Genomic DNA, 12,110 nt, shown 5'->3' with positions numbered 1-12,110 from the left:
CAGCATTGTGCAAGTAATGTACTATTCTGCCTCAGTTTCCCCATCTGGAAAGCAGGGTTAATCTTTACAGTTCATAGGCCATGGAGTTGGTGGGGAGGGGAAAGAGTGATACCACTTGGGCCAAACTTGAGCAGCACTATGATCCTAAGCACCAGGTCACAGTGCCCTTCACTCAGACTTGGAAAGGGTGGATGGTGGCTAATAAGCCAGTGGGTGAGGTGAGAGAGGAAGAGAGTCAGGAAGGACAGGAGGAGTAAACTATGCCCCTCTATTTTACATGCAATTCTGTGGCACCATCAATTGCCTAGTTTACAGGGCTGTTGGAAAGGTTAAATGATGTCGGTGAAGACCTGCGTAAACGTTAAATGCTACCCTAGGCATGTTTACTAACAGCATAGCACAGCCTACATGCGATCACATCTACGCACAGCTTGTCCAGATGCTTCTCCCCCCTAACCAAAATTATGCAACTTGCATAACTACTTACTTAAGGAAAAACATAGGGCACAACACTATCAGGGCTTCTGAGATGGATATCCCCCACCCCTGCCCTATCCTAGCACTACTAAGAATTTGCGAGAAACCCAGTCTTGTGTGCTATCCAGAGGATTGCTATAAACAGCTGCTCTCAATTATCCTGGTGCTGGAGGGATATGTCAGAGCTACGATGACACAGGGAAAAAAAAAAAGAAGAACAGAAACCAGTTCACATAGACATGACTCAGCTTGTTTAAATAAGCCTTTAGTTTAACTGCATCTTGTCAAATAATTACTCAGCACATTTAACTGAGCATTTTACACTGCTCTCCTTGCTTCTCCATTTTGATTTCTATTTGCTGGTGCAAAGGCTGCTAGCAATGCAATATATACATAAATCTTAAAAGGCCAAATGGCAGTTTTGCCACAGTAAGGGCTGCAGGATTGAACTCCAGCTGTTTAAATGTGAATGCAATTCACAAAGACAGTTAATGAAAAATTGAAAAAGTCCTGGCCTGTTACCTCACTTTGCACAGATCCCCCTTTGTATTTCCCTCAAGCTTACAACTATACAATTTCCAAAATAAAGCTTTTATTGTGATGCACAGAAAACAGTAAAGAAGGCACATAAATATGATATTTTAAAACGGCTTTTTAATCGGCTCTAACAATAAACGCTGTATCTCAACCCAGTCTGGGTATGTGGGTTCTTTTATGCATGGAGCAGCCACCTAATTATGGCTAGGCTACCTCCCCTATCTCCATTCAGGGTGTGGCTACACTAGAGAGCTTATAGTGGCATAGTTGCACCAGTGCAGTGTAGACCTGCTAGTGCAGAATTCCAAGCAGGCAGGAAAGAGTCTCCTGTCAAGATAATTAATCCACCATAACTAGACACAGTAGCTCTGTTACCCACAGACATAGTACTGTGCACATTGACACTTAGGTCAGTGTAACTAATGTTGCTTGGGGGTGGGGGGCGGGGTTAACACCCCTGAGTAAAATAAATTATATCCACTTAAACTGCAGTGTAGCTGTAGCCTCAGACTGCATTCCAAACCCCTATGCTCCATGAGACAGAAATAAGCATATGTCACCAATTTGTTTTTCCAATGTACATATTTATGTTTGTAGACTACACAGGGATTTCTGTAACCTTGATTTATGTGTTTGCAATGAATAATTAAAGGTCGGGAATAGAACCAAACTAAACCTGAGCCTCTGAAATGGCTACAGATAATTTTGTGGAGAACTGTGAATGACAGAATTAATGAAAGAATTAAAGATTTTGTTTACTGTAAACATGCATGAAAATGTAATTGATACTGCTTTGATACTCATGTTTTAGATGAAACGGTGGCTCCAGAGATGATCAGTCCCTGGATAAGAAGAAAGGTTCATTCATAGTCATTCTTTAGTGGTACCTTGATAGTGAATGAGCACATCAATCTAAAATCAGCATACTAGCCTTTTTAGTAACAGAGAGGGAGCCGTGCTAGTCTATATATTATCAAAACAAAAAAGCAGTCAAGTAGCACTTTAAAGACTAACAAAATAATTTATTAGGTGTACATACATGCCTATGGTCTGAAGAAGTGGGTCTGTCCCACGAAAGCTCACCTAATAAATTATTTTGTTATAACCATTTTAAAAATAGGAGAAATGTACGCTATCCTATCTAGAAAAATTTACACAATCTTTTGTTCATGAAATAAAGAAATTTCTCATTTGTTAACTAACTTTGGCATAGTCTAGAATTTCTGAAATGTGTTGCTGATTACAACTGTTCAGCCTTCTTTACGGAGGAGGAAGTACAAGAACTGAAAAACTATAATGAAGGAAACCATTTGAGTAGTTTTCCTGGCAAAGGATGCCTCTTCCTTCTCCTTAAAGAAAGTACTGTTTGTGTATTTTATGATCCACTCATATAAACATTATTCAGCTCCAAACCTATCTGAGGTTTCACTTAACACTTTATGGTCACAGTGTAAGGATGTGGTGAATGGAAACTATGTCAAATATACTGTTGTTTAAAGTTCCAAAGCCTACATAGATTTAAAAAAATCAAGACTTTACTGAGATCATAACAGAAAGGGCATTTTAAGACGGGAGACTAGTCTTCCACAAAACCTAATATATGATTTTAAAGAATGTAAAATGAACTCCCTAAAATGATTTACAAATATTAAGTTAGCTTGCATATAAACTGCAAGCACTTTTATGGAATGCATAATGTACTCAACATTCACAAAGCATCAAAGGCCAGAAGATGCACATTGAATGGAAAAATGCTCAAGGCCAACGTTTTGGTACACCTCCATGCCCCATAAAGGCAACAGAACTTGTCTTAGAAGATATCCTTTTTCTGTGACTCTGTCTGAGGAAGGGGTTTGTAGATCTACACTTCAGAGAACTGTGGGCACAGCCCTCTGCCAGGCCCATTTTGGGACTTGGCAGCAGAATTCTGTGTTTTCTCCATCCCAGGGATCTCAATCTGAGTCAAGAATATATGATAGATAAGTCCATCGTACACTGAACATATAGGAATAAGGTTGGCTGAAACACACATTTGTGGTGAAGAAGCAAGGTCCCACTGGATAGTTCATATGACTCAGGATGCATTATCTCAGGCAATATGTGCTTAGCATGTCACTCGTGTGAAAGAAATTAGTCTGTGAAATCTTAACATAAGGTTGTACAAAAATTTTATCAACATAATACTTTCTACAACTGTAAGAGGCTTGCAAAGGTTTTAGCATAACACAGTCAAGGTCATCTTTCTTAATTTTAAATGTCAAAACATTAGGATGTTTTCAGATCCTGAATTTACATGGTGGGTCCAATTCACTTTTGGTAATACATGCTATGACATTGCACACTGTTTGCTTCATAGTGGTTATGCTTGTAGCATAACTATGATGATTTTTGTGCAAAACAGGTCACGCATGGTATCATTGGCAAAGTTATGATTTGCGGAATGTGATTATCCTATTTGTATTCAGGTATTGTTTCTGTTTATGGAGTTATAAATATTATGTATGTGTACTTCAGTTGTAGTTATACCTAGCTAACATCCTCTACACAAGATGCTTTTAGTATATATAGCTGGTTAGGTTTTGCCACATTTGAGGGCATGGGAACTCAACATGTACTTCTCTATGCTGCACGAAACTCTACAATTTTGGGTTTATGCTCCAGAGGTTGTGCACACCTGGGCTGCTGGAGTTACAACGGCTTTAGCCTTCTACTGTTTCATGCAGTGACTAGTCAAAAAGCCTACATGTAACTGCACCTGGGTGTGTCCCTCCCTGTGTGCACGGTGGTGTAAATGTAAACCAGGAATGCACCTACAGCAGTGATGGACAACCTAAGTTAGTGAGTGAGCTGCATGAGTAGCCCTTCTTCATCTCCATGGGCTGCAAGATTGTTGTAAGCAAGACTCCCTCCCAAAATAGGTTAGTTTTGCTAAATGTACTTGCATACCTAGAATTTTGCAGACTGTGCCAGTTGAGCCATTGCAGTGTTTTGATTGGATGCAGAGGGAGTGCATGGTTCTCGAAGTCCATGTGTACTTTATATATCATAGATTTACATGTGTGTCACTTCAGTAAAACCTGTAGGGAAAAAAATGCGTCTGTTAATCAGCATACTCTGGCAACCTTGCATGTGGGCAACAGTAAACAATGTTTTGTGGGTCACTCACAGAATCCCAATGGGACACATGTCCCCCTCTAGTCACAGGTTACCCACAACTGATCTACAGCTGGTCACAACAACACAGTGCATGAGGAGGCCAGGCTTGTGGATGAGACAGCTCAGTAGCACCCTACTTCCAGGAAGCACACCAGACAGAATCCATCATGCATAACCATTTGAGGAGCCCTTTGCTAAGCAGCAGCAATGAGCTCACTCTTCTCACACCAGCAGCAGAGAGATAGCAGAATGGGCTCCCCAGCACAGCAAACAGTGGTAACATGAGTGCTGTTGTAGCCTCCTAACAGACTCTCGTCACTGATACCTGGCACAGTAGCACACCTCCCCTAAACAACACACACTTCCAGCAGCGGCTGCTAGCACTGCTCTTCCCTACCAACGTGATTTTCAGCACAAGCAACTTGTTGGTAAAAAGACCAACAGCTTTAGCTACACATGAAAACAGGTGTATATTCACGGGTGCAATGCAGGTACCAAAAATGCAACACTAATTGCTGTAGATGAATCTGCTGGAAACGTGACATTTTAACCAAGAATAACATGTTGTTTTTAAATACATGATCTTGACCTATTTCACTATTAAAAACATGCCTAACTTAAATAATTAGCAAATACACTTAAACTTAATCACAATTAAATTGTAAGTATTTTAAGTTTTATATTATTTAGGCAAACGATATAATATAATGCAATGGCAACATTCTATGGTCCAGGATGCAGCATTGAGGCAAATGTCAAGTGATCATGGAGCAAGAAACAAAATACACACAATATTTAATCTTAGTAACTAATCTAAATTAATTAGTTAGTATCGGCTTCAGGCCATAGTGCAAAAATATACAGCATGCCTCTGATCTCATTGGTATGTGCACCCCATTTTACAAAATTCTGAATGCTTTAATGTTTTGGAGAAACAGTTTAAACTCCATTGCATTCAGTGACACATCGCATTCCTAAACAATTTAAACCGTAGCAAGGTTACATTTTGCAAGGTGATGACAAGTTAGTGATCCCATACTGTTCCCCCTGGTTACAAAGAGAGAGAGAGAGAGAGATTTTAATCTGCATCTTTCATTTTATAAAATGACTTTGAAAATTTTATTTACTGAATGGAAGTAAACATGGGTGAGTTTTCCTTTTAATATCAGATCGGTAACAGTATCACATAATATTTGTTGCAGATGAAAAAACAATATTTATGCCTCTGTCTTTGGGACAGTTGACAGATGTACAAAATCCAATATATAGCCAGACAGCTAACCAGACCAGTATTTGTGTATGCTAAGGAACAGAAAATGTTGCTATTTGATTATCATTTATCATCTTGGTTTTTTCCTCTCCCACAGATACGCCTTTTACGGTCTGACATATCATATTTCATGGTGATTCCACCTACCTTTGACTAAACTACTCATGTTTGTTTGTTAGTGCTCTTCCAACAGAAATACAGAAGGCCCAAAAATCCATCCTTTTGGCCAGACTGGTGAAATAGCAGGTCATCAATCAGATGTGCAACTCTGAAAATGTATCAGTAAAACCAAATTTCAGAGATGCAGCACACACTAGATGGAACTCTAGGCATGACTGTGAAAAGGTGTTTTATTTTTAACAGTAACATTTAATTGAATTAGGTGCTAAGAAAAAAATAGGTCCAATGATATAGATTTAGGATATTATATAATTGCATAACGTACAACCTTAAAAGTTTACAAACAACAAGCAGTCCTGTGGCACCTTACAGGCTAACAAATTTATTAGGTCACAAGCTTTTGTGGCTAAAACCCTCTTCCTCAGATGGAAAAAAAAGGTTTACAACACTGAATTTGTTACAATCCATATAAACAGGCAAAGATATTTATTATTTTTTCTTAACTTGTTTACACTTAGCACACAGCTATTTATTTAAATACTTGCAACTATGTTGCTTGCCCAACATTATTCTTTTCTTCCAGTGAACTGGTCCTAGAAATAACCAGCGTCAGCTGGGAATATGAGAGGACAGTCAAGAATATGAAAGCAATGCAAGTGCAGACAGATTAGATTCTTGCTGGGGGCATGGCAAGACACTTTCTCTACCCCATCCACAGTATGTGCATGTCACCAGATCCCATTATATAAATCATATGAACTGGCACGTGCCTGATTTTCTTTGCAGCTGCTAAAAAAAATTCAGACAGCTTTGCCTCTGGTGAGGAGCCACTTTAATGTCAACTGGCCTGTGAGCAAATACTGTTTAAAAAACACATAATGCTACGTCTCTCCTTTTGAAATTGATATAGTCTTAGTTATGCTACACCATAAAACATTACTGAATCAAACTGAGCATAGAAAATCTTTGTCTATCCAAATACTGGATCTCAGACCTGAACCGGTGAAATTTATGTTTATATACACTTGCAGATATTAAGCCTTGCCTGGATACTCAATTGCTCTTGTAACTGTTAATGTTACTGAATGATGTTGGGTTTAGACCAGGGGTCTGCAACCTGTGGCTCCACAGCCACATGTGGCTCTTTAAGGACATTTTTGTGGCTCCCATTATTATTAAAATTGCAAAGTAAAACAAACAAAAAAACCCAAACCCTTCTGATTATTTTCAATCAATGAACATCTAAAAGCCCAAAAATGAACAATTCATATCTAAATAGCAAACTATATGTGATCTTGAAACATTGGATAATGCCCCCCCGCCAGCATCCTCCATAGAGAGAGGAGGTTCGGGTGTGAAAGTCAGAAAGACAGTAGCATGCATACACACACGGAAAGTGTAAGAAAATAGCCTGTGTAAAAAGTTTGTGAACATCCTGCAGTAATCATGAATTGCATTACAAATCATTGTGGCTGTTTCTACACATGCCACTTTCCTCCAAAAGTGGCATGCTAATAAACCACCCAAAATATGCTAATGAGACGTGGATGCAAATTCCTGGTGCCTCATTAGCATAAGCTCATGGGATTTGGAGTCTGGAAGAGGTTTTTCCTGACTCAAAAACAACATGTAGAAGCATGGCCCTCAGGGGGTCTTCCAGAAGGAAGTCCTACTTCTGGAGGCCCCTTCTTCCCAAAAATTTTTGGGAAGACGGGGCGTGTGGAAGAAGGAATTCCTTCTGGAAGAACCCCCGGGGGCCGTGCTTCTACACGTTGTTTTGGAGTCCAGAAGAACATCTTCCGGACTCCAAATCCCATGACCTTATGCTAATGAGGCACCAGGAATTTGCATCCACACCTCATTAGCATCTTTTGGGTTGTTTATTAGCATGCCACTTTCCTCCGAAAGTGTCATGTGTAGAAACAGCCTGTGTGTGGACTGTTAAAATAGGAGTTACAAAAAGTATGTTTTGATGTTATTCATTAAGGACCATCTTGTATTCACATACATTGGAGCTCTTGAATTACTGAGTTTTTTACTGATTTAGAAAAATATGGCTTTTCTTGTTATTTTGGTTGCTGACCCCTGGTTTAGACTTAAAACAGACAATTGACATCTGGTATGCTTGAACAAGGAAGATGCCGTCATGGTTATTTGACAAGCAGCAACATTACTAGCATTGCAGGATAGGTTTCAACTACTGAATTCAGTTGCTTTGATTTCCTAGCAAGTTGTACAACATGATTCATTATTAGCTTCATCTTTCCATTGCTACAACATGACCCAGCTTTCTGAACTTGAAAATTACTGCAAAATGTTTGCTGCTGGTATCATCAATTTACATAATGTCCAAAACGGGGAGTGGAGGGTGGGGAAAAGTGGGGCGGGGGGGGGAGAGAGGAAGTTTACTTTAGTGCTTGGGTAAAGTTCTGAGCCTCCTAGACTATTCCCATCATAATGTTTTGAAACTCTTATTAAAAATGTCAGCATGTTTGGAAAGATCTATGAGCTGTGGAAACAAAACATCTGCTTATAAGGTTAAAAAAATACAACAGTCTTTTCTAGTCCAGAATGTCCTTGCCTGAACTTGCAAGAAATCTATTCTGTGTAACTAGTAAACAGGCTTGTAACTTACATAGAATGATACTTCCTCTAATTCAAAACCTACAAGTGTGTTTGTATGGGTGTTTGTGCAGGCCAGCCAATGTGTGGGGGGTGCATGCATGCACACAGGACAGCTGATGGGGTGTGTGTGTGTGTGTGTGCATGCATACATGTGTGCATGCACACGGAGCAGTTGATGATGGGTGTGTTTGTGCATGTGTACAAATTGGGCAGCTGCCCCAGGGAAGGGCAGAGCATGGTGCACTCAGAATGGTGCTAAAGGCTAGCTGTTCCCATCCCCACCCCTTTTGTCTGAAGCCCAACACCTTCCAGGAGCACAGAGCTGCCCCTGCCTTGGCCAAGGACCTGGCAAAGCTGTCATCCCCTCTTGTGCGCATGGTTACATCTACACATGCCCCTCCCTTTTGGAAGGGGCATGTAAATGAAGCAGATCAAAAATGCTAATGAGGCACTGATATGAATTTTCAGCACCTCATTTGCATAATGACAGCCACCCGGACCACCAAAAGTGCTGCTTTCAAATTGCAAACTAGTTGTGTAGATGGGGTTCCTTTGAAAGGAAACCCTAATTTCAAAAGCACCCATCCTCCCTGTTGAACTATTTCTTTCTTCCCCTCAGGTCACCCTCTTGAGCTGCCTGATCACACCCGTCTATTCCTTTCACTGTTTCTCTTGTTCATTTACTCCTACACTACCCTTGCTCACTGTCTTGCTTTTGATCCTAGGACAGCTGCATTCCAGGGTGCTCAAAACAATGGTTTTTGGCACCACCCAAAATCAGCCCTGTTATGAAATGGGTCAGATGAAAGACATGGTTCAACTTGCAGATTTATTTACGCATGTGGCTTCTCTGTTAGCTTTTGTTCTGTCCTAATGTCCACTGGTTCAAAAGAGATGAGTATCTAGCTCTAGCAGGTTACAGCTGGCAGAGAGTTTCAAAAAAACCCACACGATTATTTTGATAACAAATAGGGTACTTTTTTCCATGCCTCTGATTCCAGCAGAGTAACAGACAAATTGCTCTTTAGCCGAAGTTGCATTGCATTGAAGAGGAATTTTCACAACAGTCTGGAAAGAGGCTGCTGAACTCTCTTTTACATTCAAATTCGACATATTAACACGTGGTTTGAAGCGGGATGGGAATTTTCTGGATCATTACAGGGGCTGTTTTGCATACTTGGCTTAATTTAATTCTTGACTTCCCCCCAAACCCCACTTCTGCCCCTCTACTCTCTGATTTGCTCACCTTGATAATTTTTTTCTGATTTGGTAACCTTGATTACTATTTTTGGTTCTCTGTGCCTTAAATATTGAGTCTGTTCTGGTATGGCTATGGTCTGAAGAAGTGGGTCTGACCCACGAAAGCTCATCTAATAAATTATTTTGCTAGTCTTTAAAGTGCCACTTGACTGTTTTTTTGTTTTGATAGTATGTAGACTAGCACGGCTTTCTCTCCGTTACTGTAGTCTAATGGTGCATATCAGCTTGGTGAGTACATTACACTTCAGTTCTGAGATCTGCTAGTGTACAGAAAGCATCATTCAGTCCATTCATTTAATACAAAGCACTGGTATCATTTAAAATGTTGGTGCTCTCTGAAGTGTTGTTCAGATTCTGCTGCAAATAGAAAGTCTTGGTCACTGGATTCTTGATGTCAGCAACTGTGTGTGTGTGTGAATTATGATAACTCCTTAGAGCCTCTTCAGCCAAGTATGCATTTCCCCAGGGTCACTGCCCTCTTATCTTCAGTGACTTGGTTAAAATAATCTGTATTTGACCCTTGAGTCTACAACAAGCCTCACACAGACCTACCCCTACACCTATATAGGGTCCCATTAAAGCTAAAGGGCTCTGTATGATTGCTGGAGTTCATCTGTGTGGAGCTAGCTCTTTATTGGCTAGGGACCTAGATTAGTGCTGTCTCCATCCAATTTCAAATAGATGCAGAATTCTTCACTTCCAAACCTGGACTCCTCGACAGCGTAGCACTGCACTGCCAAGCAAAGGTACTTGCAATTCAATGGTGGGTAAGTTTATATCGCTTAACTTTGTAAAGCGTAGGCAGATCTAAAATGTTGTGTGTCAGCCAGATATATCTAATAGGATGATCAATTTTTAACATTGCCAGATCTCATCTGGAAACATGGATACTGAAAACATGACAATTTGAGAGAGCCTGGACTGATAACCACATAGTCAAAGATGCTAGGATAGTCAATGGCCGTGTCTACACTAGCCAAAAACTTCAAAATGGCCATACAAATAGGCCATGGCCATTTCGAAGTTTTTGGCTAGCGTAGACATAGCCAATAGGTATAGTCCATTTTTTGTATCTTTGGGTGGCACAAACTTGTATATAGGTTCAGAAGGAACCATGACAGTTTAAAGAATACAAAACGTACTCAAGTTTCTGTACAATACATTCACAGGTGAAAACACCTATTACCAATTCCCATCTTGACAGATGATGCTGACAATGAACTTGATCTTAGAAGGGGTAAAGATAAGTTATTCTAGCCTAAAAATGTAGGTTGTTCAAGAAAAGGTTTTTATAAAAATTTAGATTTTTTTTTTTAAATAGTGAACAATAATTGAAGTTCAAACATTCTCACCCTGTGCTGGAAACCCAGTCACATGAATGCAAGGAAAAACCAGAATATCCAATTTGAGTGAAAAGCAAAAATTAAACCAATGGCAAAAAGTAAGACAGAATTAAAATACACTTATCTATGGCTATACCAGCACAATTGGTTCCCAACTTTCTGCTTGTAGGTGAAAACTTGTAAGAGGGGCACTAAATTACCATTAAAATACATGTAAAAGTTTCTGATTGGTTCCTACTGCTCCTAACTTGCAAAGAAGTGGCAGCATGTGGTGCTGCTTTTGAAAGATAAGTGAACCTTGAGTTTAGGGGGGTCAGAGGGAGTTTTACACACACACACACACCCCTTGTACAACTGGAAGGGACCTCAGAAGGTCATGAAGTCCAGTCCCCTGCCCTTTTGGCAGGACCAAACACCATCCTTGACTTTTTTTTTAAAATCTGTTTTGCCCCCAGACCCCTAAATGGCCTCAAGAATTCAGCTTGCAACCCTGAGTTTAGCAGGCCAATGCTCAAACCACTGAGCTATTCCAGGTTTAGGGGGGTTAAAGGCTGGGGGCAGTTTGGGGCCATGATCGGGAGTGAGGGTTAAAACCTGGTGGCAGGGTGGTGCTATGGGGCAGACAGGGCGTATTAAGGTTGCAGTGGGTTGGGTCTGCAGGGCAGGTGGGCAGGAGTTCAAGGTGCTGCAGGTTGGGTCCAAGAGGTGGGTGGAGGCTTAAGGCTGCTGCAGTTTGGGGGTGTGGGCCTACGGGGGCGGGGTCAGGCTGTGGCAGGCTGGGTGTGCAGGGCTGGTGTGGGGGGGGGGGTCAGGCTGCAGTAGGTTGGCGCCACAGTGTTGGGGTTGTTCAGGCTGTGGCAGGTTGGGGCCATAGAGCATGTGGGGGTGGGGGCGGGGTTCAGGCTGCGGCAGGTTGGAGCTGCAGGGATGGTGGGGGGTAAGGCTCATATTAGCGGAAGGAGTTCACTCATCTAGGGAACAAAGGTAAGTCTATGTGCCCCTTGTTTAAGCGAGTATTTTTAAGTACAGTACTCATTTAAGGAGGGATGAGGGTAGTTGTAATAATAAAGTATTAGCTGTAACAAAGACTGGGGGATTTGTAAGCATGTGTTATCTGCATGCCTAGGAATCTTAGTGCTTACATTTCCAAATCTGATCATTAATTTAGCAAATTTAAACATTTTTAATAGATTTCATTAGAGGTTTTTCAAACATATAATTACCAAACTTTTTTTTTGGTGCCAGTACTGAGTATTGGCACCTTGGCAACCCCATCCATGGAATTGGCTGAGGTGGGGGCAGGGAGCCAGTAAGCTTTGTTT

The sequence above is a fragment of the Carettochelys insculpta genome, chromosome 5 (genome assembly GCF_033958435.1).
Source record: "Carettochelys insculpta isolate YL-2023 chromosome 5, ASM3395843v1, whole genome shotgun sequence".
Lineage (NCBI taxonomy): Eukaryota > Metazoa > Chordata > Testudines > Carettochelyidae > Carettochelys > Carettochelys insculpta.
The sequence above is the reverse complement of the archived record's forward strand: the minus strand, read 5'-3'. Positions refer to the sequence as shown.